Genomic DNA, 22,131 nt, shown 5'->3' on the forward strand with positions numbered 1-22,131 from the left:
GTTGAATGAAAAATGCAGAGTAGAAGACAGGAGACCTGAGTTGCTATCCAAGGCTACCACTAGCTATTCATGAACCCTTAGCCAAGAATGATGTATCCAAGCCTGTCTCCTCACTTATATTAGATAAATCCTAATTTTCCTTACTGTTCTACAAAGTCGATGAGTACATGGGAATCCTGTGGATACAGTTAATAGACCTCTTTATATAAAGGACATAATTATTTTATTCATTTTTACAATAAATGAACCAAACTGATTAATTGTTTAATTGGTTTGGGTGTCCACATTCTAAAAAACTTTCTCAAGTGATTCCAACATGCAGTCAAGTTTGGGGACGAGTGGCATAAATCAGTGATTCTTAACATAAGGTGTCTGGCCAGCAGCAGTGGTATCTGAGAATTTTTTTAAATGTTCCAAATGTCATATTATTTTCTGACAAACTTGAAGTACCTCACATATTCTGAAACAAATTCCCCCACTAGTTAAAAGAGAAAAAACATCAAATGAGCATAATGGAAATTACTACTTCTTTTTTAGGGTCCAGTTTTCAGAGGTGAAAAGAAAAGAAAGCTTCAGCTTAAGCCATTTGTTAATGTCCAAGGTAAAATAATAGCAAATTCTCTCTCTTTTTTTTAACCCTCAATTGAGGGCATGGTTATTGATTTTAGAGAAAAACATCTATATAAGAGAGAAACACTGATTGGTTGCCCCCCCATATGTGCCCCAACTGGGGATCAAACCTGCAACCTAGGTATGTGCCCTGAGCAGGAATTGAACCCACAACCTTTCAGTGCACAGGATGGTGTTTCAACCAACTGACCTAGTTTAAACAACTAGTAAGGCACAGAGTTAGGGTCAAGGCTAGGCAGTCTGGCTGAAGAGTGTGTATCTTTAATCACCAAGTGGAGAAAGTTGAGGAACTTGGCCTCCATGGCTAATTGTTTTTGAGTGAGACTGGACTACCTGCCAGAAATAAACATTTCAACTTTGTTTTCACAAGAATGATAATGAATCAAGCTAAAGAATTACTATTGCATTCTCAGCAGTATAATCTAAACATAATAAATACAAAATAAAAACATGTATCCATTTTCGGTGATGTGTTTACTCATAAGACTTTCAAAATTGGAGTTAATAGTAAAACAATCCACTTTGAAATAAATAGGGCCCTCAAAATGAACCTAAATGAGTGCCAGGTAATGCTCATCAAAGCCTTTTAAGTGAGCCAGGTTATGTAAATCAAGTGCAATTAAGCAAACTTCTTTATGATCATCTCTGCTCCAGGCTTTATGCCTGTAAGCGGAGAATTATCAAATGACTGTGGAGCATTTCAATATTGATTGTTCCTAATTGGCCACATCCTGTCACTGAATTTCGACATCACAGACTCTCTTGGCTCTGCAGTTAGATTATCCAGAACACTAATTTGAGTGCGGAGAGTTTGAATTTGCTTCCACATGCCTTCATTTCTCCCGTGAAGAGATGTGCCTCTGATCTTTCCTTTCATCCCCACAGATACTCATCTCATACACAGTGAGCCAAACAAAAACTCTACTGACATTAAATTGTAATGACATTTAACTTAATAACATTAAATTCTAATTCTATTCAATTTAGTAACGTTGTTGTAATTTCAAAAGTATCCTAATAAAGACCCGATTTCCTGAATGTAGGCATCACTAAGATGCTTATATGCTGGAACCTGGACTATGTTTAGTGTTCTAAAAGTTACACAAGATTGGTAGCAGGCAGGGTATAACTTCTTGCGTTTGAAATGCAAGTCAAAACTACAACAAGATACCACCACACACCTGTCAAAATGGCAATTATCAACAAGACAAGTAAAAACAAGCAATTGGAGAAGTTGTGGAGAAAAAGGAGCCCTCATTCACTGCTGGTGGGAATGCAGACTGGTCGAGCCACTGTGGAAAACAATATGGCAGTTCCTCAAAAACTGAATAGAGTTACCATATGACCCAGCAACCTTCTTCTGGATATCTACCCAAAAATATTGAAAACATTTATTCACAAAGATACATATACCCACCCCTAAGTGCATTGCAGCATTATTCATGGTGGTCAAGACATGGAAACAGCCCTGGCTGGTGTGGCTCAGGGGATTGACTGCCAGCCTGCGCACCAAAGGGTCACAAGTTCAATTCCCAGTCAGGGTACATGCCTGGGTCGTGGGGCAAGTCCCCAGTAGGGGCATGTGGAAGGCAACCACACACTGATGTTTCTCTCCCTCTCTTTCTCCATCCCTTCCCCTCTGCCTAAAAATAAATAATCTTAAAACAAAAAGACATAGAAACAACTGGTGTCCTTTAATAGATGGTTGGATAAAGATGTGGTACATATGCCCAGTGGAATACGACTCAATCATAAGAAAAGATGAAATACTGCCATTTGGGGCAGGATGGATCTTGAGAATATCATGCTAAGCAAATTATGTCATATAAGAAAAGTAAAAAACCATATAATTTCACTCATAGGTGGGATATAAAACTGAAAGCAACACATGAAGAAACAAGAAAAGCAAACAAAAACTCACAGACACAAACAGCAGTATAGTGGTTATCAGAGGGAAGGGAGCTGGGAGAAGTAGTGAAAGGTAAAGGGGGTCAGATATATGGTGACAAGGAGATTTGACTTTGGCTGGTAAACACACAATTTAATATACGATGATATAGAATGTTACAGATTATATAAATTATAGAATTTTGACACCTATATAATTTTATTAACCAAGATCTCCCCAGTAAATTTAAAAAGATGACACAAGATGAAACATAAAAAGGCATTGCTTAAAAATCTGATATTCAATTTATCACTGAAATTAAAGGAAAATCAAAACTAATTTCAAGATATAAAATCATTTGACATCCTTTTTGGAATTAATATCATAAATGTTTTTTTCAGTAGAACCATTTGGTCCCAAGAGGATCATCCAGATCAGTTTCAATCAAATCCTGTGAAACAAAGTGCTTTTTGTGTATGTGATTTGAAGCATTTTGAAATTACCACACTTATGGAGGAAAAGGACTGTTAAATGACCTCCCCTACATGTTTGCCCCCTTAGGCCTGTCCTCGTTGAGTATCACCATTTAGTTGTGTCTCATATTGGCTTGAATAAATCTTGATGGAACTGGTTAGGGTTTCATTTTATTTTCTCTCTCGAGAACCTCAGAAACACCACATAGTACTTCTCTACTGGTTCCCTTGGAGGCCACAGCACGCCTCTTTCAGATGCTCTTTTACCATATGAATTTCTTTGATAAGGAATGGCAAGGAGAGCTAGAGTTTAAGACTAATTAAATGTGAAGGTTAATAGATTATAAACTCCACAACATGGTGAAATGATGAAAATAAACTCCTTCACCATGGACAGTGAGTAGATAAAAGCCAGGTTGTTACTTTGAAGCTAAGCTTCTTTAAAATTTTTATTCTAGAAAGTTCTACAAAAAACATGCAATAAAATTATGAAGACAAATCGAGGATATCCATATATTCCCATTTAGGTAAAAAGCAAAAACTTTAAATTCTAAGGGTGAGGTTGGCATGCAAATAAATGTAAAATTTGACCGTATTATCAATATTACTGTATTTTTCATTTCCAGGTGTTTGGGAATTAGCCTTCTGTTTTATTTTCAGTGTCTGTATGGTATGTTTACAAATATTTAACTTACTATGCTAGACACTGTAGAAGCATTATTTCATTTCTCTCAGGCAACAACATTAGAATTATGAAGGATGCACTGTACGACTACAGTCCCCTTTTAACAGAGGAGAAAAGCGAGACTTGGAAACTGTACGCCACCGTCTGAGAAAATGGAGAAGCAAAGAACAGGTGTTGAGCGTGAGGCTTGAGCCTCAGACCAAGGCCCCTGTTTCTAATCACCATCTGCATTTCCCCCAGTTTTCTAAACACAAACTTAGTACCTGTCCCTTAACAAGTTTATACACCTCGGTCACAAACTGGCACGAACAGCAGCCTGGAAAATGAACACTCCCTGCACAGGAAGTCTCCGCAGAGTCAGCACCGCCTTCACCGCACCGCACGTGTGCTGGGACTGGAGTCACGCCTATCCCGGCTGTATTCCGTCCGCCGCTAGATTCTCTAGTCCACTTAAGCTTATTTGCAAAGTCATTTTATTTCTGTACTAATGGCTTGAAAAGAGCTGGATTTTTTTTAGCCAAAATTTTGAAATCTCTATTATAATAAAAAAAGAGCCACTTCGGACATTCCAGAGACATGTAATGCTGAATTCCCTTTCACTCTAGAGAATTGGCACAAATCCCTGAAACCTCCAATTGCTAAAAAAAAAAAACAAAAAACACAACCCTGCATCCGAGTCCTGTAATGTGCACTGATGACAGGGATGATCTGGGATCCTCAGGGGCCAAAGGTCGGTGTTACAGCTAGAAGACACTCGTGTACATTGCTTCTTTGGCTTCATTTCAACACTGAAAAATAGAAAATTCCTACTTCCTCCTAAAGCAAATATGTTAATTTTACCATGTAAAATTACTCAAGATGATGTTTAAGACTGTGTCCTTTACAGAACCCTCCAAAGTCCACAGTATACCTTAGATTTTCCAAAACTGGTCTGTTTCCTCCTCCCTCTGCAGAGGGGCATTTGCAGGTGTTTGCCCTTACCTTAACCGAGATCCAACCCAAGTCCTCAAAAGTGAGCAAGCTCTGGCATCACCTGGAGGGCTCCGCCAAACAGAGAGCTAGGCCCTAGTCCCAGAGCTTCAGCCCCACCCTAGATCTTGCATTTCTAAAAATCCCCAGGTGATGCAGGCCAGCGACCACGCTCTGAAAACCACTGTTCTAGCTCACTGGTTCCCAAACTACTGCACCTGAGAACAGTTTTTTAAATGTAGATGTCCAAAGTCCCACTCCCAGAGATTGTGATTTCATTGGTCTCCGGTGCTGCTCAAGCACTGAATTTTTTTAAAGCTCCCCAGTGAGCATAAAGAACCTCTGGTTCACCTCACACAGTCCCCTGCCCTAGGCTCCCAGCTTACTGCTCCCGGGCACACCACGTGTGGATGTCACAGCCTCTTCCAAGGAAATAGAGGAAGATGAGCTTAGGGAAGCAAATCCCCGAATGTTATTCATTCTCACAGACCAAACACTCTAAGCAGAAATCAGCGCCTAGCGAACCTCTAGATTCATTAACACCCAAGTAACTTTGCAAGACAATCCCTGACATCCCAGCCTCCAGCCTGGACGCGAATCTACCTCCCGGTTCACCAAGCATTGCAGCGCGGGGAGAAAACTGCACCCTCAAATGCCAAATTGCAGCCCCAGAAGGGCCAGCCCTGAAGCCCCCTATTTATCATTCTGGCCGGGAGAGGGGAGAAAAAGGTGTCACCTTACCTGGCACTGCGTCCAGGTCGAGGTTGCAGTCGCAGCCAGCTGCGTTCTCCACCAGGGGTACAGGGTGTCCCAGGCGGTGACCAGCCCCAACCCGGACAAAAACTGGGGTGAAGCGGGCTCGCTGCCCTCCGCCCTGAGCCCCGTCTCCCCGCGGCGGCGAGAGCTGAGCGCGGCGGCTCGGGAACTCGCTCTCAGTCCTCTGGAGGAGGAGCCCGGGAGATAAGGTTGGCGCTCCCCACCCGCCCCCTTTCCGGGGCGAAGGCCAGAGGGTGGGTTTTGGACCTGGATCTCCAAGTGCCAGCTGCTAGTGGAACGCTGATGGAAATATGCTCACTTCAACTCCTGGGGGGACCAGAAAATTGCAACCCTGGGAGGAGGCAGGATGAGGGGCTACCAGGAAGCAGGAAAGATAGGAGCGACTCAGAGGCTGAAAAGACAAGCACTAAGGGAGGCAGGAGCCTGGGAGCATCACCTGCACTCACTCGCCACAGGAGGCCTCCCCCCCTGGCCTGTGAGAAGGGCCCCTCGGGCCGCCAGGGTCAGTCACCCTAATCCACCCAACAACAAATCGATGAACCTGCCTTTAAACTAAGATAATAACTGCCAGAAAATCTGAGAAGAGTTCACTACAGATAGGCAGCCCTTAGAGGTTTTACGAGATGCGAGAAAGTCTTGCCTTAGGACAATAAAGTAAAGCAGTGCTCAGCCCCTTTTAGTCTGTTCTTCGCAGAGCAGTCAGAACGTACTTTAACATTCATGTGCTTAAGACGCCACTGTTTTCTGGCCCCCCAGCGCACTCTCACCTGTCACTCTCCCCACTTCTCACTCTGCTTCCCCACAGTATGGCCTGTGGGCCCTTTCTCATACACACCAGTGTGTTCTCTCAGTTGCTATTTCTCTGCTCCCTTCCAGACCTTACCGTGATCGCTAGATTCTCTTCATTCAAGTCTCAAATGTCACTTCCTGCACAACCCACCCCAATGGAACCCCGCACAACCATGCCCATTCCCTAACCCCATTTTGGGGGGAAATTTTATTATTTTTTGCCGTACTGTTTTGAAATTTTATTATTTGTTTGTTGCTTTTTTGTTTTGCTTCTATCCCAAGGTAAGCTCTACGAGAACAGAGAACCGGTCTTATACCCAGCTTTATCGTCTACATCTAAAGCAATAGCTGGAATATAGTAGGTGCTTAATAAATATCGACTGAATGGATGTGTGAATTAATATCTCCCCAAGAGAGAATCTTGACAAAGAATGCCTTCCTTCAGTATCTCAATCCTACTGAACTCAAGGTCAGATACAAATATCCTGGAATGATAATCATTTGCTGCACTTCATTCATTCATTCATTCATTCATACATTTGTGTTATATATAGCCCATTGCCATGCAAATAAGAGTCTTCATGGGTCATATCAATGAAAACATAAAAGTAATTTTTTAATATAAAGATAGGATAATAATTTCCAACTAATACTTTTATTAATGAGGAGAATACATTCTGAATTCTCAGCAAATGGCCTCTTCTACTTTGCAGAGGAAACTGAAGCCTGCCAAAACAAAATCTACACCCAATTGTTTCATCTATCTTTGCGTCTATTACAATAGAAAAGGGGTCCCCCACTTTTTCTCATGTCTTACCTCTCTCTGTCTCCTGAGGAACCACCCCATTGATGGTTCTACCTTCTCTTGTATCATTAAACTAATAACTTATTTGAACTTACTCCAGGCTCTCCTATCCTAAGTAATTACATACTGGTCTTCTTAACACTTCCTGAAACTCCTCCAGCCAAGTTTGCTAACAATCTCCAATATTCAGTGGATTAGTGGTACTTTATCAGATTCTGGTTCAGAAAGTGTGGTGATGGGAACCTAGGGATCTGCAGTTTGCAGAAGCTCCCCCCTAGGTTATTACAGCACACTCCTTTTGTTAAGAATGTTGCAAAGGCTACCTGTTAGTTCTTTCCTTTCTGAATCTCTCAGTTTTCAACCAAGTTGGTCCCTACTCTAGCCATCTTCAAATATTTTCTTCCCTTGTCTTTATTAACTTTTCACCTACCACTTTTCTCTGCTAAGGCTCCTCTTCTATCTCAAGGTACTCAGCCCAAAGTTTCTGTTCTCCCAGTGAAGCCATTTCCATAGCTTCCTTGATAGTTGAGGTTCTTAACCTGGAATTCATGTTTAGTCATCTGGGAATCTGTTGACTCCTAGTATTTTCATCCAGCATTCTGTATATATATGTATATTAATGTTTTGAGGAGAGGTGTTTCAATATTCTTTTAAATTATCAAAGCATGACCTTCTGACCACTATCCCACCCACAAAAAAGGTTAAGAGCCCTTCATCTACCTGCATGTCTACACCTCCAACCTAGACTTCTTTCCCCAAGTTTCAGCCAGTATCCCAACTGTTCACTGGACATCTCCATATGTATGAATGTCAGATACTTCAAATAAAATATAGTCAAACCTGAGTCTATTATCATTCTGCCCCTCCCCCCCAAACCTGCTCCTCCTCTCTGTATTCCCTAACTTTCTCAAAGTCACCAGCATTCTGTTGCGCAAGATAGGATGTTACCATAGTCTCCACCCTGAAGTAAATCTGGCCCTTTCCTGATTAAAACACCAACATGATTTTCTAATACTCTTAAAATAAGCTGTGAACTCTTCACCACGCCTCCACAGCTGTTGTCGCCTAGTTTACAAGGTAACGTGCCACCCCTCCCCACCTCCTTCCCCCCTTATTCTGTAAACACTATCCACACTGAACTTCTGCCGCCTCAGGCCCTCCACGCCAGATTTCCTTCCTATAACAACCGCGAAGGAATCCATTTATGCTGTTTTAAACTGAGAAGTTGGTGGTAATTTGTTACACAACAATGAAAATATTAGCGCAGTGAACTTAAGTCCAGCCCTTCTAGCAAGGTCTAAATTTCCTGGGCTATTCATTTTAATAAATATGATATGTTTTAAATATGCAGTCAGTATTATTTATTGTACGCTTTAAAATACTTATTATTTAATTTTATTTGATTATTAATTGTGTAATTACTGATTTGGTAAATTTAATATTTATTAAAATTTTATTTATTTAAGTAGTTGCATGTAAATGTTTAAATTTTAACATTAGGGGAAATATATGCTTGGAAAGTAAAATTTCTCAATTTTTGTTTTAGAACATGATTGTATCCAAATCTACAATATTGCCTCTTCCTTATCAACCCAAAAACCTGAGTCATAGACTCCAAAATTAGTGCAGAAGATGCCAAAAGAACCCTCCAAACCCATGCTACTGATACAGAAGGAGCTGTTAGAAAAAGATGGCCTGTAATTGATGCATTGCTCCATTAGAAATGCCTTCTACTCTGGTTTATAAGGTTTGCTTCTTCCACTCAGGGTAATAATTTTTCCTCTTCTCCAGAAGCGAAAGCCTGTATTGTTGCTATATTATTGCATTTTAAGTATCAAATTCTCAACAATTAAAGCATTTTAATCAAGCTACCACAACTGAGCTGACAGCTGCAACCAAAAGTCAGTAGCACCGAGAGTAAGTGCCATATTTGTATTGTTCACCGTACATTCCAATGGGAATGATAAACATTTATTAAATGACGGAATGAACCTACCGTGACAAGACAAAGGGAGAATAACATCAATGTATATACACTGAACACACACTGATATATTCCAGACACTAGGCTAGACGTTGGGGACAAAGCTGTGAACAAAACAAGCCCCTGCCCTCCCTCATAAATAGCTACCACCACCCTAAGATAATGTACCATTCACAAAGTCAGGCAGTTCTCAAATGCTCTGTCTAGGGTTGCAGACACGATCATCCCAAGAAAATTTTATGTTCTCACCCTTTCCTCCAATACTGCTATGTAAATGAAATATAACTTAAACTTAAATCGAGGGCACATGTGAAGGGAATGAGCAGTTACCTGGAAAAAGCAAGGGCGAATGACCTGGTGGTCTTGGGGTTACAAACCACAGAAACCAACTCTGGATGAATTTAGCAGCGAAGGAATATATTGGAATGGCAGTAGCCAGAGAATTGATAGGAAGGCTGGAGAACCAGGCTTGGACAAAGGCAGTCAGGCCAGGGTCCATGCAGCAGATACTGCTCGACAGTCTGGTAAAGAACCACAGCTTAGCAAAGGGACCACATCTGTCTTTCCTGCCTTTGCAGCAGCCACCCAAGAATCAAAGTCCAGAGGGAGAAAGTCCAGATATCCTGACTCGGGTTGCATGCCCACTGCCCTAGCTAGGGAGGGCAGGTCTGATAGCCCCAAAGCTGGTGGCCAGAAAATATCTGAACATAGGACATGAGGTGACAATCAGGAACTGGTTATTATCTGATCAGTCTGAAAATGAAGTCAGCCCTGCCCCATCACTCTAGTTGAAAGACAGAGTAGACTTAAGTAGTTCCCAAAGTCATGCGGAAGTTGCTTGACCAGGGGCCAACTTTGAAGCGGTTCCCATGGGAGGGATATCCAGAGAGCTGACCAAAGAAGCGTGGGTCACATGCTCCATCCTTAGGGCCAGGGGTGGAGCTATATCCAGACCCCTGTGGTCTGGATGCAGAGCGAGTGGTGTTTCTTCAAACAGAATCAGGGCTCCGTTAGTTCAAAAAAGAGGAAACAGACCTGAGAGATGGGGATATCAAAAATTTACAAATGTTCACCAAAGTCTACACCTTTGCTGTATAGATTTCAAATGCAGTCTTTTCCCAAGTAAACACAGCCAAAAAAAACCTCATCAGATTACCATATTCAGCTCCAAATCCAAGGTGTGCATTTTTCTTGGTCAGGTTTAGATGGCCCCACAACCCAGGACTGTATTACCAAATTAACCAATGTCAATACTGGAAAGAGAACAAGTAACTACAGTAAAGACCCCCTACTTGGAAAATGGTAGAAAAAATCCACATTATCCCACCACCATTGTCCATAATATATCCTTCTAAAAAGAAATAGCCACGACTGTTCCCTGAAAGAGAAGTGAGTATCCTGATCTGCCCTCCAGGGTGATAACCTTTGACCATTGAGCACAGGACATTTTTGCCAAGGTTGAGTCTACCTGAGAAGACCTTTAATCCCTAGGAGGCTTCTGGTCAATCCCAGAATCTAAACATCTTTTTGAGGAGTCTGCTTTCCTGGAAGCAAATTCAGTGTTCTGCCCATTTCCTTAGCCTCTGTCTAGAGCAATTATAATCAGGGACATGGGGTGGAGAGTCTTTCCCAGTCTGACTTTTGTCTCCAAACTATAGCCCAACTGCACCTTTGCAGTGAGGGTCATTATCTGCTTTGACAATCAGATGCTTGATAATAAGAGTTCCATGCAAGGGTTCTAGGGATTCACCTTCACCCAAAGGCAATCTTATTTCTTTCTGTGGTTCCCACCTTCCTACCTCTGATCACACCAACTCTATCATTAGACAGAAAACTTAGCTTTTCCAACTATCCAAGGCTCTGGAGAATGATGCTTTAAGCCATCCTATTTGTAGGTTCCAATTTGTGTCTCTAGAAAAGCAATTTTTTAAAAAAATTCCACTGTTATCAAAATGAGCTTCTGTTTAATTGTATCAATTTCTTCTAGGCTGTTACTAAAGATTGCAAGATGTAGGCAAAAAAAATGTTAACACCTTCAGAACTTCCAGCCAAGATGGAGATGTAGGCTTTGCTTCCCCTCACAACCAAAAGAAGGACAACAAATTTAAAAACAAAAACAACCAGAACTGCCAGAAAATTGAACTGTATGGAAGTCCAACAACCAAGGAGTTAAAGAAGAAACATTCATCCAGATTGGTAGGAGGGGCAGAGATGGGAAGCTGGGGTGGGGAGGATGCATGGCAAGGTGGTGGCTGGCTGACTGGTGGCTGGAGGATGGGGCAGGCCAGGTGGCTGCTGGGAGACCAAATGGACCCAAATTCATGCACAGATAAACCAGGAGGAACAATCGGGGAGCAAGAGAGACTACACAACCCAGGGTTCCAGCAAAGGGAAATAAAGCGTCAAAACCTCTGGCTGTAAAAACCTATGGTGGTTGCAACAGCAGGAGAAACTCCCAGCCTCACAAGAGAGTTCATTGGAAAGACCCACAGATTCCTAGAATGTATACAAACCTACCCATCCAGGAATCAGCACCAGAAAGGCCACATTTGCCTCTGGGTAGCAGGGGAAGTGGCTGAAAGCCAGCAGAAAGCCCAGCGAGCAGCACTGTTCCCTCTCTGACCCCTCCTTCACATACAGCACCGCAACGCAGATACATGGGTTGCCCCACCCTGGTGAATATCTAAGGTTTCACCCCTTATAATGTAACAGCTGCATCAATACAAAGAAATAATGCCCAAATGAAAGAACAGATCAAAACTCCCAAAAAAGAACTAAGTGATGAAGAGACAGTCAACCCACCAGATGCAGAGTTCAAAACACTAATAATCAGGATGTTCAAAGAAATAATTGAGTAGAGATGCAAAATAGAGGAAGAAGTGAAGGCTAAGAAAATTGAAATAAAGAAAAATATACAGGGAACCAACAGTGACGGGAGGAAACCAGGACTCAAATCAATGATTTGGAGCAGAAGGAAGAAATAAACATTCACCCAGAATAGAATGAAGAAATAAGAATTCAAAAAAATGAGGAGGGGCTGAGGAACCTCTGGGATTTTAAACATTCCAACATCCAAATCATAAGGATGCCAGAAGGAGAAGAAGAAGACCAAGAAATGGAAAACATAATGAAGGAGAATTTCCATAATCTGGCAAAGGAAATAGGCTTCCAGGAAATCCAGGAAGCTCAGAGTCCCAGAAAAGTTAGACCCAAGGAAGCACACACCCAGGCACATCATAATTAGATTACCCAAGATTAAAGATAAGGAGAGAATCTTAAAAGCAGCAAGAGAAAAGGACACAGTTACCTACAAAGGAGTTCTCATAAGACTATCTGCTGGTTTCTCAAAAAACACCTTCCAGGCTGCAGGGGCTGGAAAGAAGTATTCAAAGTCATGAAAGGCAAGGACCTACCTCCAAGATTACTCCATCCAGTAAAACTGTCACTTAGAATAGGAGGGCAGATAAAGTGCTTCCCAGATAAGGTCAAGTTAAAGGAATTCATCATCACCAAATCCTTATTAAATGAAATGTTAAAGGGACTTATCTAAAAAAAAGAAGATAATCAAAACTATAAACAGTAAAATGACAACAAACTCAGAATTATCAACAACTGAACCTAAAAATCAAAAACAAAAACAAACTAAGCAAACAACTAGAACAGGAACAGAATCACAGAAGTGGAGATCACATGGAAAGGTATCAGTGGGGAGGGGCAAGAATGGGGAAAAGGAACAGGGAATAAGAAGCATAAATGGTAGGTACAAAACAGACAGGGGGAGGTTAAGAATAGTACGGGAAATGGAGAAGCCAAAGAACTTATACGTACAAGCATGGACATGAACTAAGGATGGGGAGTGCTGATGGGAGGGGGTTACAGGGAGGAGGGGGATAAAGAGGAGAAAAAATGGGGCCACTGTAACAGCATAATCAATAAAATATACTTTAAAAAAGTTAACACATTCACATTTTTTTTCCTATGTCTCTGAAAGACTCATACAGTCTGAATGCCAAAGTCACTTCAGGCTAGAGATTAACAAGATTTTCTCCTGTTGTATTGTAATGATGTCTGACTTCTTAGCCCTGGACAGATGCATATTTTCTGTCCTCCATCCTCCCTCACCTAGATTATTTTGCACATTAGTCTCTGTGACATGAAGCATCCTACTTCTGGCCCTCATTTCTATATCAATTAGGGCTGTCTGGCTGCAAGCACAGAAACTGTTTCTAATGGACACAGAAAATGAATCCTTTGGAAATACATGAGTAACACGCAGAAGGGCTGGAAAGCCACATTTAGGAAAAGAGGACCAGGTAAAGCTGGAGAGGTAGCAGGAATTACTTGGCATTCTTAAAAGGAGGCCACCAGCAATAGAAATGAGCTATGATTTTCCTACTCATATATTAATCTACTCCATGTATAAGGATAGTGAATTTCATTGGCCTAGCTTGGGTCACCTACAAATCCCTTTGATTAAGACATCTAGTTGTACTGGCCTGCGAAAATTGCCTCACAATGGGAAAGAAGAAATCGTCAAAGAAAATCAGGATGCTGGTACCATATAAAGGAGAAGTGAGTGTTGGGTGGGCAAAACAAAACAGCCACCTCAGAGGGAAAAGCTATGCCATTTCCTTAGGACTGTTGTAGAACCAACTATAGAGGCCACCTCCTGCTGCTTCCAACACCTACATCCTTGGATTGTAGACACACCTCCAGTTTGATGGATAAAGCCTGATGTCCAATAATTGTATTCTAATCAAAAAGGTATGGCATATAACAACCCTACCCTGGAAATAATTGATAAACACGTCAGGTTATCAATACTGAGCTATAGACATTGAACTAGTGTTTCTAGAAACGTCACAGCCCAGAGGCCCATGATTTTTCAGGTTCTAGCTCCTACAACTTCACTGGATCACTCAAACCACAGTGGGCACGGCCCACATGGACTGGCTTAAGGATCATACGTGAACCAAAACGGGCTACAGGTTTCTCTAGAACTTTGGAAGGGAGTCCTTTTGGAATGGCTAATATCCAGCCATTACTGAAACTAAACCTATTTCTAGATTTTTCCCTTATGTAATCCAATAAATCCTTTTTTGTTTAAGCTAATTTGAATTGTATTTCTGTTTATCTCAGTGAGAAGGGCTCTAACCTGAACACCCAGAAGCAATTCCAATGCTGAAAGACTCAATAAAAATGTCAATATAAAATCTTTTCTTGTCTTAAATCCTTCTTAAATTTATAGCTTTAAGTTGTAAATATCAATACTTAATATCAGAGCATGTCATCAATAATGAATATTTTTACAAGTTATCTTTAGAGTCCAAAAATCCAAGATAATTTAACTCATATACTAATATGGTTGGATGATTTTCAGGTCTAATTTCTGAGGGGATGTTCTTAGACCCAATTTTAGATACCCAAAAATTGGCAGGTAAAGATGAAAAAAAAATACAAATATCCCAAAAGTGCAGTCAGAGTTTGTAGATAATTCTTCCATTTCATGGCCTCTTTCTTCCTCAATTTCAGAATAGCAAGTTCCTTTGGCTAAGAGAACATTAAATGAATTCATATTCCCAATGCTTTGGGTCACATTTTTTATATTTTTATTTTAGGTCTGCAAGGAAAATTCAACATTCCTCAGAGTAAAACCGTGACATAAAAAGGAGAAACTAACCTATTTCTAACTAGCTGTAGTGATGATTTCTTGTTAGTCCTCTTCCTACAGAAACTCTTCAATAAAAAGATGCTTCGTTGTGCTAGGTCCAGTGAAGAGGGAAGACAAGAGGTGATTGCCCTCAGTGTTGAATTTATTTATTTACAAGAATCTTCAAAAGTAGAAGTAAGATATAGTCTTTGTTGATCAATTCATTTATGATTAAAATGTTGGATTTGCAGTGAAACCACATATTCAGTGCTGGCTTTCTTTTGAGTTACAGCTTAACATTGGAAATAGTGTCCTATTAACAAGGACTCTACAAGTCTCTGAATTCTTTATAAAAATGATTAGTAGCAGGCTTGAATAGATTTTTTTTTTTTTAATGTGTAGCCTTGGCCATGTGGCTCAGTTGGTTGGAGCAACCTTCCATGTACCTAAGGGTTGCAGGTTCAATTCCCAGTCAGGGCACATGCCTAGTTTGCAGGAGGCAACCAATTGATGTTTCTCTCTCATATTGATTTTTTTTCTCTCTCTTTCTCCCGTTTCCTCTTTCCCTAAAATCTATGGAAGCATGTCCTTGGATGGAGATTATTTTTTTAAAAAAAACAGTCCAACTTCCATTAATTTTGAAGTTAAAATATTAATATATAACAAAATAATTGTTTCAAGGTTCAATAGGGGTGTGCATGTTTAAAAATGAGAAATATTTGAAGCTATTGAAGTTACTTAACATATTTTTCTAAAATCTGTAACAACTCGTTCTTTTAACTTGCTTTAAAAGTCATCTTTTCCTTCTTCCAATCATTTTCTTAGCAATCTTCTGAGAGTTCTTCAAGTTCTCTACAGGTCCCCAAATAATAATTCCTGCAGGAAATTATCAGTGAGGACCACTTGAAGAAGACATTCACAGCATGCTGCTTACTTTTAAAATATCCTAATTGTTTGGCTTTACAATTCATGTTAACAACAACCAGATTTTTTTTTTGTCATAGTAAGTCATTTATTATCCAACCTACATTGTCCTCTGGTAAACAACTCAGCATTCATTCCATTAAATTTTAATTCTGTTGAATTCCAAATACACTTTTATAAAGGTCACTTTGACCAAATTTAAGAAATACTTCATCATATGTCACATGAAAAATTAGGATGATGGATGAGAGAATGCCTGTGGTCCCTTTCCAGCTCGAAAGTGCTTGAACTGCTGTGGGGACAGTCAAGTCCGAGTGACAATCACACATTATAACTTGCCTTTTTATCCTAGTTCCCATGTTCTATAAATCACAGTGAATTGAAAAAGCTATATTCTAGATTCATCACTTTCTTTTTCAATTCTGGGTATAAAATCTTTCTTTCCTAACCTTTTAAATTGATCATTATTCTTAAAAGTGAGAGTGTATGTGTACTTAGTGTTTGTGTGGATTTTTCCCCGGTCTAACTGCGCAGACCCCTGTGAAGCTACTCTTTTCTTAACAATATACATGCTTTTTAAAAACATTTATCAGATGCTGTCTCCAGAACGTGGCGTCATAAATTATGCCACCTGCCTGCAGGACACATGACATCCTGTGTAAGGAGCAGGGAGAGAATCTTGCCCTCCCACGCTGCCAAGGTTTCTCACCGGCTAAAAGCATACTTGGGGAGCCTCCCGCAGCAGCAGGGGGCGGGGATGCACGCAGGCCTTCAAAGATGCCTCGTTATTCACACGGAGCAGCCCCTGTACTGCTGCAGCGGCGTCCGCCAGAACCTCTGCATGAGAAAGATCTGGCTTTCCCCTCAGCCCTTCCGAGAGTTTGAGTTTCATAACACCTGCGAACTTGCATTCAAGACAACCACAATGTATCTGATAAAAACAAGGTTTAAAAGGGGTCCCAGCCCCACCTCTCACCCCAGCTGGTCCCTGAAAGGAGTGTAATGCACAGGAGAACCTCTTTAGGCTTCTTCCAAATGTGAGCTGGGACAATCCTAGAAGGTCAGCTTGGCTCAGCTGAGAGAAAGATCCTCACCAAAGGTTCTGGTCTAGCAATTGCTAAACCTGTGTAAGGGCGGGTGTAGGAGAACACTTCTAGAGCCCCCTCTGAATATTTTTGATATTTTTTTCCCTACAAAAAAAGTTCAGAAGCAACAGAGCATGTTTAGCAAAGGCTTTAACCCTTAAATAAAGGAATAAAGAAATGAGGTTCTCTAAACGACAACTAGCCTAAGACCAGGCTAAAATTAAAGGCAATTTAATGGTCTCACAACCCCTTTTAGCCCCATTACTCTCATCCTGCTCTGCTTTAGGAGCCTGGAAAATTTATTCTGAGGATGATCTCAGAGGGCTTCACTTCCAGCCCCCTTCTTTCTGGTCGATATGGGAAGTACTCATCCCATAAACACTGCATTTTCCCTTCAGATCCTAATAGGATGTATTCCTAAACATTCATTCCAGGTGAAAATCTGTTTTATGTCAAAGAAGTTTCTTACTTAAAAAAAATATTTTCCCTAGGAATAGGAAAAAAATTGAAAAGTTTTAGATTAGTGTCAAATTACAAGAAATAACAAGTGTTGGGGAGGTTGTAGAGAAAACAGAACCCTCATTCCCTTCCAGTGGGAATGTGAACTGGTGCAGCCACTATGAAAACAGTCTGGAGGCTCCTTTAAAAAATGAGAATACAGATACCATATGACCCAGAAACCCCTCTTCTGGATATCTACCTGAAAAAATTGAAAACATTTATCTGCAAAGACATATGCACCCCTATGTTCACTGCAGCATTATTCACAGCGGCCAAGATGTGGAGACAACTGAAGTGTCCCTCCACAGGGGATTGGATAAAGACAATGTGGTCCATTTGTACTATGGAGTACTACTCAACCATAAGAAAAGATGAAATACTGCCATTTGGGACAACGTGGATGGATCTTAAGAATATCACGCTAAGCAAAATAAGTCAGACAGAAAAAGTCAAGAACCATATGATTTCACTCATATGTGAGATATAAAACTGAAACAACAAATGAACTAACAAGAAAAACAAACAAAAACTCATAGACATGGGCAACAGTATGGTGGTTACCAGAGGGAAGGGGGTTGGGGGTAGTGAAGGGTAAAGGGGGCCAAATACAGGGTCCAGCCCAAATAATGCCCCTTTTTTATTACAAAATCTTTTATACAAAATCAAAAGCATGTGATTCTGTAACATAACAACATCACACTCAAGCACACCATATGACATTTTAGGTGAAAGGTTCAAATTAAAACTATAAATTATTACACCCATATTATTACCCTCCCAACCACACTCAAGCAGGTGTTACTGCTGCCAGACCCTGTACATGGTGACAGAAGAAGACCTGACTTGGGTGGCGGGCACACAATGCCTACAGATGATGTGTCATAGAATTGTACACTTGAAACCTATATAATTTATTAACCAATGTCACCCCAGTAGATTTAATTTTAAATAAATAAATAAATAAACAGAAATTAGTGTCAAATTAGATTTTTGAAAACTTACTCAGACAAGCAAATATTCAGAATCAGGACCAAGCTTAACCTTTGTGCAGTATCAAAAGCAAAGCCTCAAACAGAAAGATTCAAACTGCATCCTCTATAATATAAAGTATCATGTTAAGGTGGGGTAAAATCTGACCTGACATGTTGAAGCCTAAATACCAATCCTCCCAAACACTCACATGAGGGTGACTTGGCCCTTTCGTGGGCCCAGCTACATCCTTTTCAGTTCCACATGGGAGTGAAGTTAACAATGCTTATTGTTCAGGAGGCAAATATTTGTATCAGTTGAAGGAGAAAAGAGTGTACGCAGGTTCACTTAGAAGCTGTAATGCTGACTCTAACATCAATCATTCAAAATACAAGTAAATTCATGTAGGTGAGCCAAGGAGCCCTACTGTCAAAATTATACAAAATCAGGTGCAGACTCTGATGAATCTTACGTTGCCATAATATAAGGAGACACTTCTTCATTAGACCCTCCTGTTTATAGTGACTGAGGAGTGAGCCAGTAACAGGATACATAGAGAGCAGGAGCTGCACAGGTGCGGGGCTGTACTGAAAAGAGAAAAAAATTATAAAGTGTGTGACACTCCTCCAGCAAATTCTCATTACTAGTAAGGTTGGAATTGATTAACACTGTTTTATTATTAAAATTAAAGGAGTTTAAGGCAACATAGTACAGAGACTATATCGCCAAAAAGAAAATCTTTGTAGCTTCCATACACGTTTGATGGGAGTAGAATTTAGTTTGAGCTTTCTGGAAAGAAATTTGACATTACGCATCAGGAGCCTTAAAATATCCATACATATCAAGAGCCAAAATATCCCTTTGACATAGCAATTCTGTTTTTAGAAAAATACATGAATAGAATAATCAGAAAAGTAGGCAAAGATTTATGGGCAAATATAACAGTAAAACATCATATATATAATGGCAAAAGAATAAAAACAAAAGGAGCCAAAAAATATAAATCGGTTAATTCACAGGTCAGCAAATATTTTCTGGAAAGGCTCAAAGAATCAGTATCTTAGGCTTTGTAAACTCTGGTGTCTCCGTCCGTCACTAGTGCTCCTCTGTGTTGTGGTGTGAGAGCGGCAGAGACGATAGTAAATATGTGAATATGGGTGGGTTCCAATAAAACTTTATTAAGAGACAAAGTCTGAATGCATATAATTTTCAAATGGTGTTGTGAAATGTAATTCTTTTTATTCTTTCCAACAATTTAAAAATGTAAAAATCACCCTTAGCTCACGGGTTTTACAAAAACAGGTGGCAGACTAAACTGAACAACCCCTGGATGAAATTCAAATATCATTATTAAAATTTTATGTTCATTTTTTAATGTGAGTCAAAGTGACACAATTGAGGGAGAGGGAGGAGAGAGGGGAGAAAGGGAGAAGGGAGGGGTGGGGAAGGAGAGGAGGGGAAACTGGAAGCTAATTTGCCAAAAGATTTATAGTAGTTATTTCTAGGTTGAGAGATTCTGGATAATATGGATGTTTTATTATTTATTTTTTTATAATTTTGGATTTCTCAACAATAAGTATATGTTATTTTCTTATTAAAAATGATACTTTAAGGAGAACTTTTTTGGCTAAAAAGGCTCATTTTTTTCCCCATTCTTCAGACATTACTCAAACTTTGGCCTCTCTGAAATTCTTGAAAAAGCTCACACTGTTTTTTTAGCAGTAACTTTTCCACAACAGCATCTTATTAAACAGAAGATAACAATTCACTTACTTTTCAAGGATACATTATTTTTAAAATTAAATCTTAGCCCCAAAGTCAGAGTCTGTCTTCCTTACTTTTCCATTTCCCCTGGAGCCGTGTGCACCCTTCAACCACTCCCTAGCTGCTTTGCCAGTTCCTGTTGCCCCCACACCCCCGCCCCAGGGCTGACACGGCAGCACCCCCACCTATTTCACTCTACCTGCATCCAGCAGAGCGTATCAGATGCACCCATCTCATCTCAGATGCTCACTGTTCAAAGCCCACCTGCACATCCCATTCCCTCATCACTAGCCCTCCCATTATTGGCTCACAGTCAGTTAACAAGCAGCCCGCAATTTGCTGTGTTAGTGCTGTGGTGATACACAGGGCCATGGGCTGACTCTGTACGACTTCCAGAAATATCTTTATATTTATTTTAACAGGAGGTTTTGGCATCTGAATATCTTAACTCAATTGAAAAATTAGCTGATGAGTACATTTCAGACATCCAAGCCAGCATTTCCCAAGCATGTTTCACAAGCACTTGTCCTATGAGATACTACAAGGAAAAAAATAACAAGATCCATGTTCATATTATTTTTGAGAGATGCTGCATACAATATTTGTCTGCAGACTTTCATATGACATTTTTGACACTCGAAATTCATATTAGCACATGAAAGGCCTTGCAAAGTCCAAAAGGAAAGATACCAACTTAACTTTATTCTATCCATTGTATTCTTTTTTTTTTTTAATATATTTATTGATTATGCTATTACAGTTGTCCCATTTCCCCCCCCACTCCACTCCATCCTGCCCACCCCCGTCCCTCCCACATTCCCCCCCTATAGTTCATGTCCATAGGTCATACTTATAAGTTCTTTGGCTTCTACATTTCCTACACTATTTTTACCCTCCCCCTGTCTATTTTCCACCTATCATCTATGCTACTTATTCTCTGTACCTTTCCCCCTCTCTCCCCCTCCCACTCCCTTAATGACAACCCTCATGTTCTAGTTGTTTGCCTAGTTTGCTCTCATTTTTGTTTTATGTGTGGCTGTTAATAACTGTGAGTTTGCTGTCATTTTTACTGTTCCAATTTTTGATCTTCTTTTTCTTAGGTAACTCCCTTTAACATTTCATATAATAAGGGCTTGGTGATGATGAACTCCTTTAACTTGACCTTATCTGAGAAGCACTTTATCTTCCCTTCCATTCTAAGTGATAGCTTTGCTGGATACAGTAATCTTGGATGTAGGTCCTTGCGTTTAATCTTGGGTAATGTAATTATGATGTGCCTTGGTGTGTTCCTCCTTGGGTCCAGCTTCTTTGGGACTCTCTGAGCTTCCTGGACTTCTCGGAAGTCTATTTCCTTTGCCAGATTAGGGAAGTTCTCCTTCATTATTTGTTCAAATAAGTTTTCAATTTTTTGTTCTTCCTCTTCTCCTTCTGGCACCCCTATAATTCGGATGTGGGAACGTTTCAAGGCGTCCGGGAGGTTCCTAAGCCTCTCCTCATTTTTCCAAGTTCTTGTTTCTTCATTCTTTTCTGCTTGGATGTTTGTTTCTTCCTTCTGGTCCACACCATTGATTTGAGTCCCAGTTTCCTTCTCATCACTATTGGTTCCCTGTACATTTTCCTTTGTTTCTCTTAGCATAGGCTTCATTTTTTCATCTGTTTTTCGAATAGATTCAACCAAGTCTGTGAGCATATTGATAACCAGTGCTTTGAACTGTGCATCCGATAGGTTGGCTATCTCTTCGTCGCTTAGTTGTATTTTTTCTGGAGCTTTGAAGTGTTCTGTCATTTGGGCCATTTTTTTTTGTTTTGTTTTTGTCTTGGCGCGTCTGTTACTTTAAGGGGCGGAGCCTTAGGTGTTCACCGGGGCGGGGTAATGCTGGTCGCTGCGCTGTGACGCTGTACGTGGGGGAGGGGCCGAGTGGGAGCAATGGCGCCCGCCTCACTCTCCTCCGGGTTTCAATCTTTCACTCCGATACCCACAATCAAACTGGGCCCCTCTGGTGCTGGTTCCCGAGTAAGTGGGCCTGTGCACACTCTCGGCCCCTGTGGGTCTCTCCGACAACCTCTCCTGTGAGGCTGGGAGTCTCTCCTGCTGCCGCCCCAACCCCCAGGGGCGCTTTCAATCAGAGGTTTGAGGCTTTATTTCCCGGAGCTGGAGCCCTGGGTTGCACAGTCTGCTTTGTTGCCCGCCGTTCGTCAGGTTTATCTGTGGGCGAATGTGGTGCCGTGGGGTGCTAC

General features: G+C 40.7%; 1 protein-coding gene across 1 annotated transcript in view; it reads right to left on the reverse strand.

The window, feature by feature from the left end:
* COL21A1 (collagen type XXI alpha 1 chain) overlaps positions 1-5,565 on the reverse strand; it is a 168,822-nt gene extending 163,257 nt beyond the window's left edge. Inside the window, exon 1 of the mRNA XM_053914309.1 lies at positions 5,387-5,565. The gene's annotated coding sequence lies outside the window, so the exon portion shown is untranslated. The remainder of the gene's footprint in view (positions 1-5,386) is intronic.
* Between the last annotated feature and the right edge of the window lie 16,566 nt (positions 5,566-22,131).

The sequence above is a fragment of the Desmodus rotundus genome, chromosome 11 (assembly GCF_022682495.2).
Source record: "Desmodus rotundus isolate HL8 chromosome 11, HLdesRot8A.1, whole genome shotgun sequence".
Lineage (NCBI taxonomy): Eukaryota > Metazoa > Chordata > Mammalia > Chiroptera > Phyllostomidae > Desmodus > Desmodus rotundus.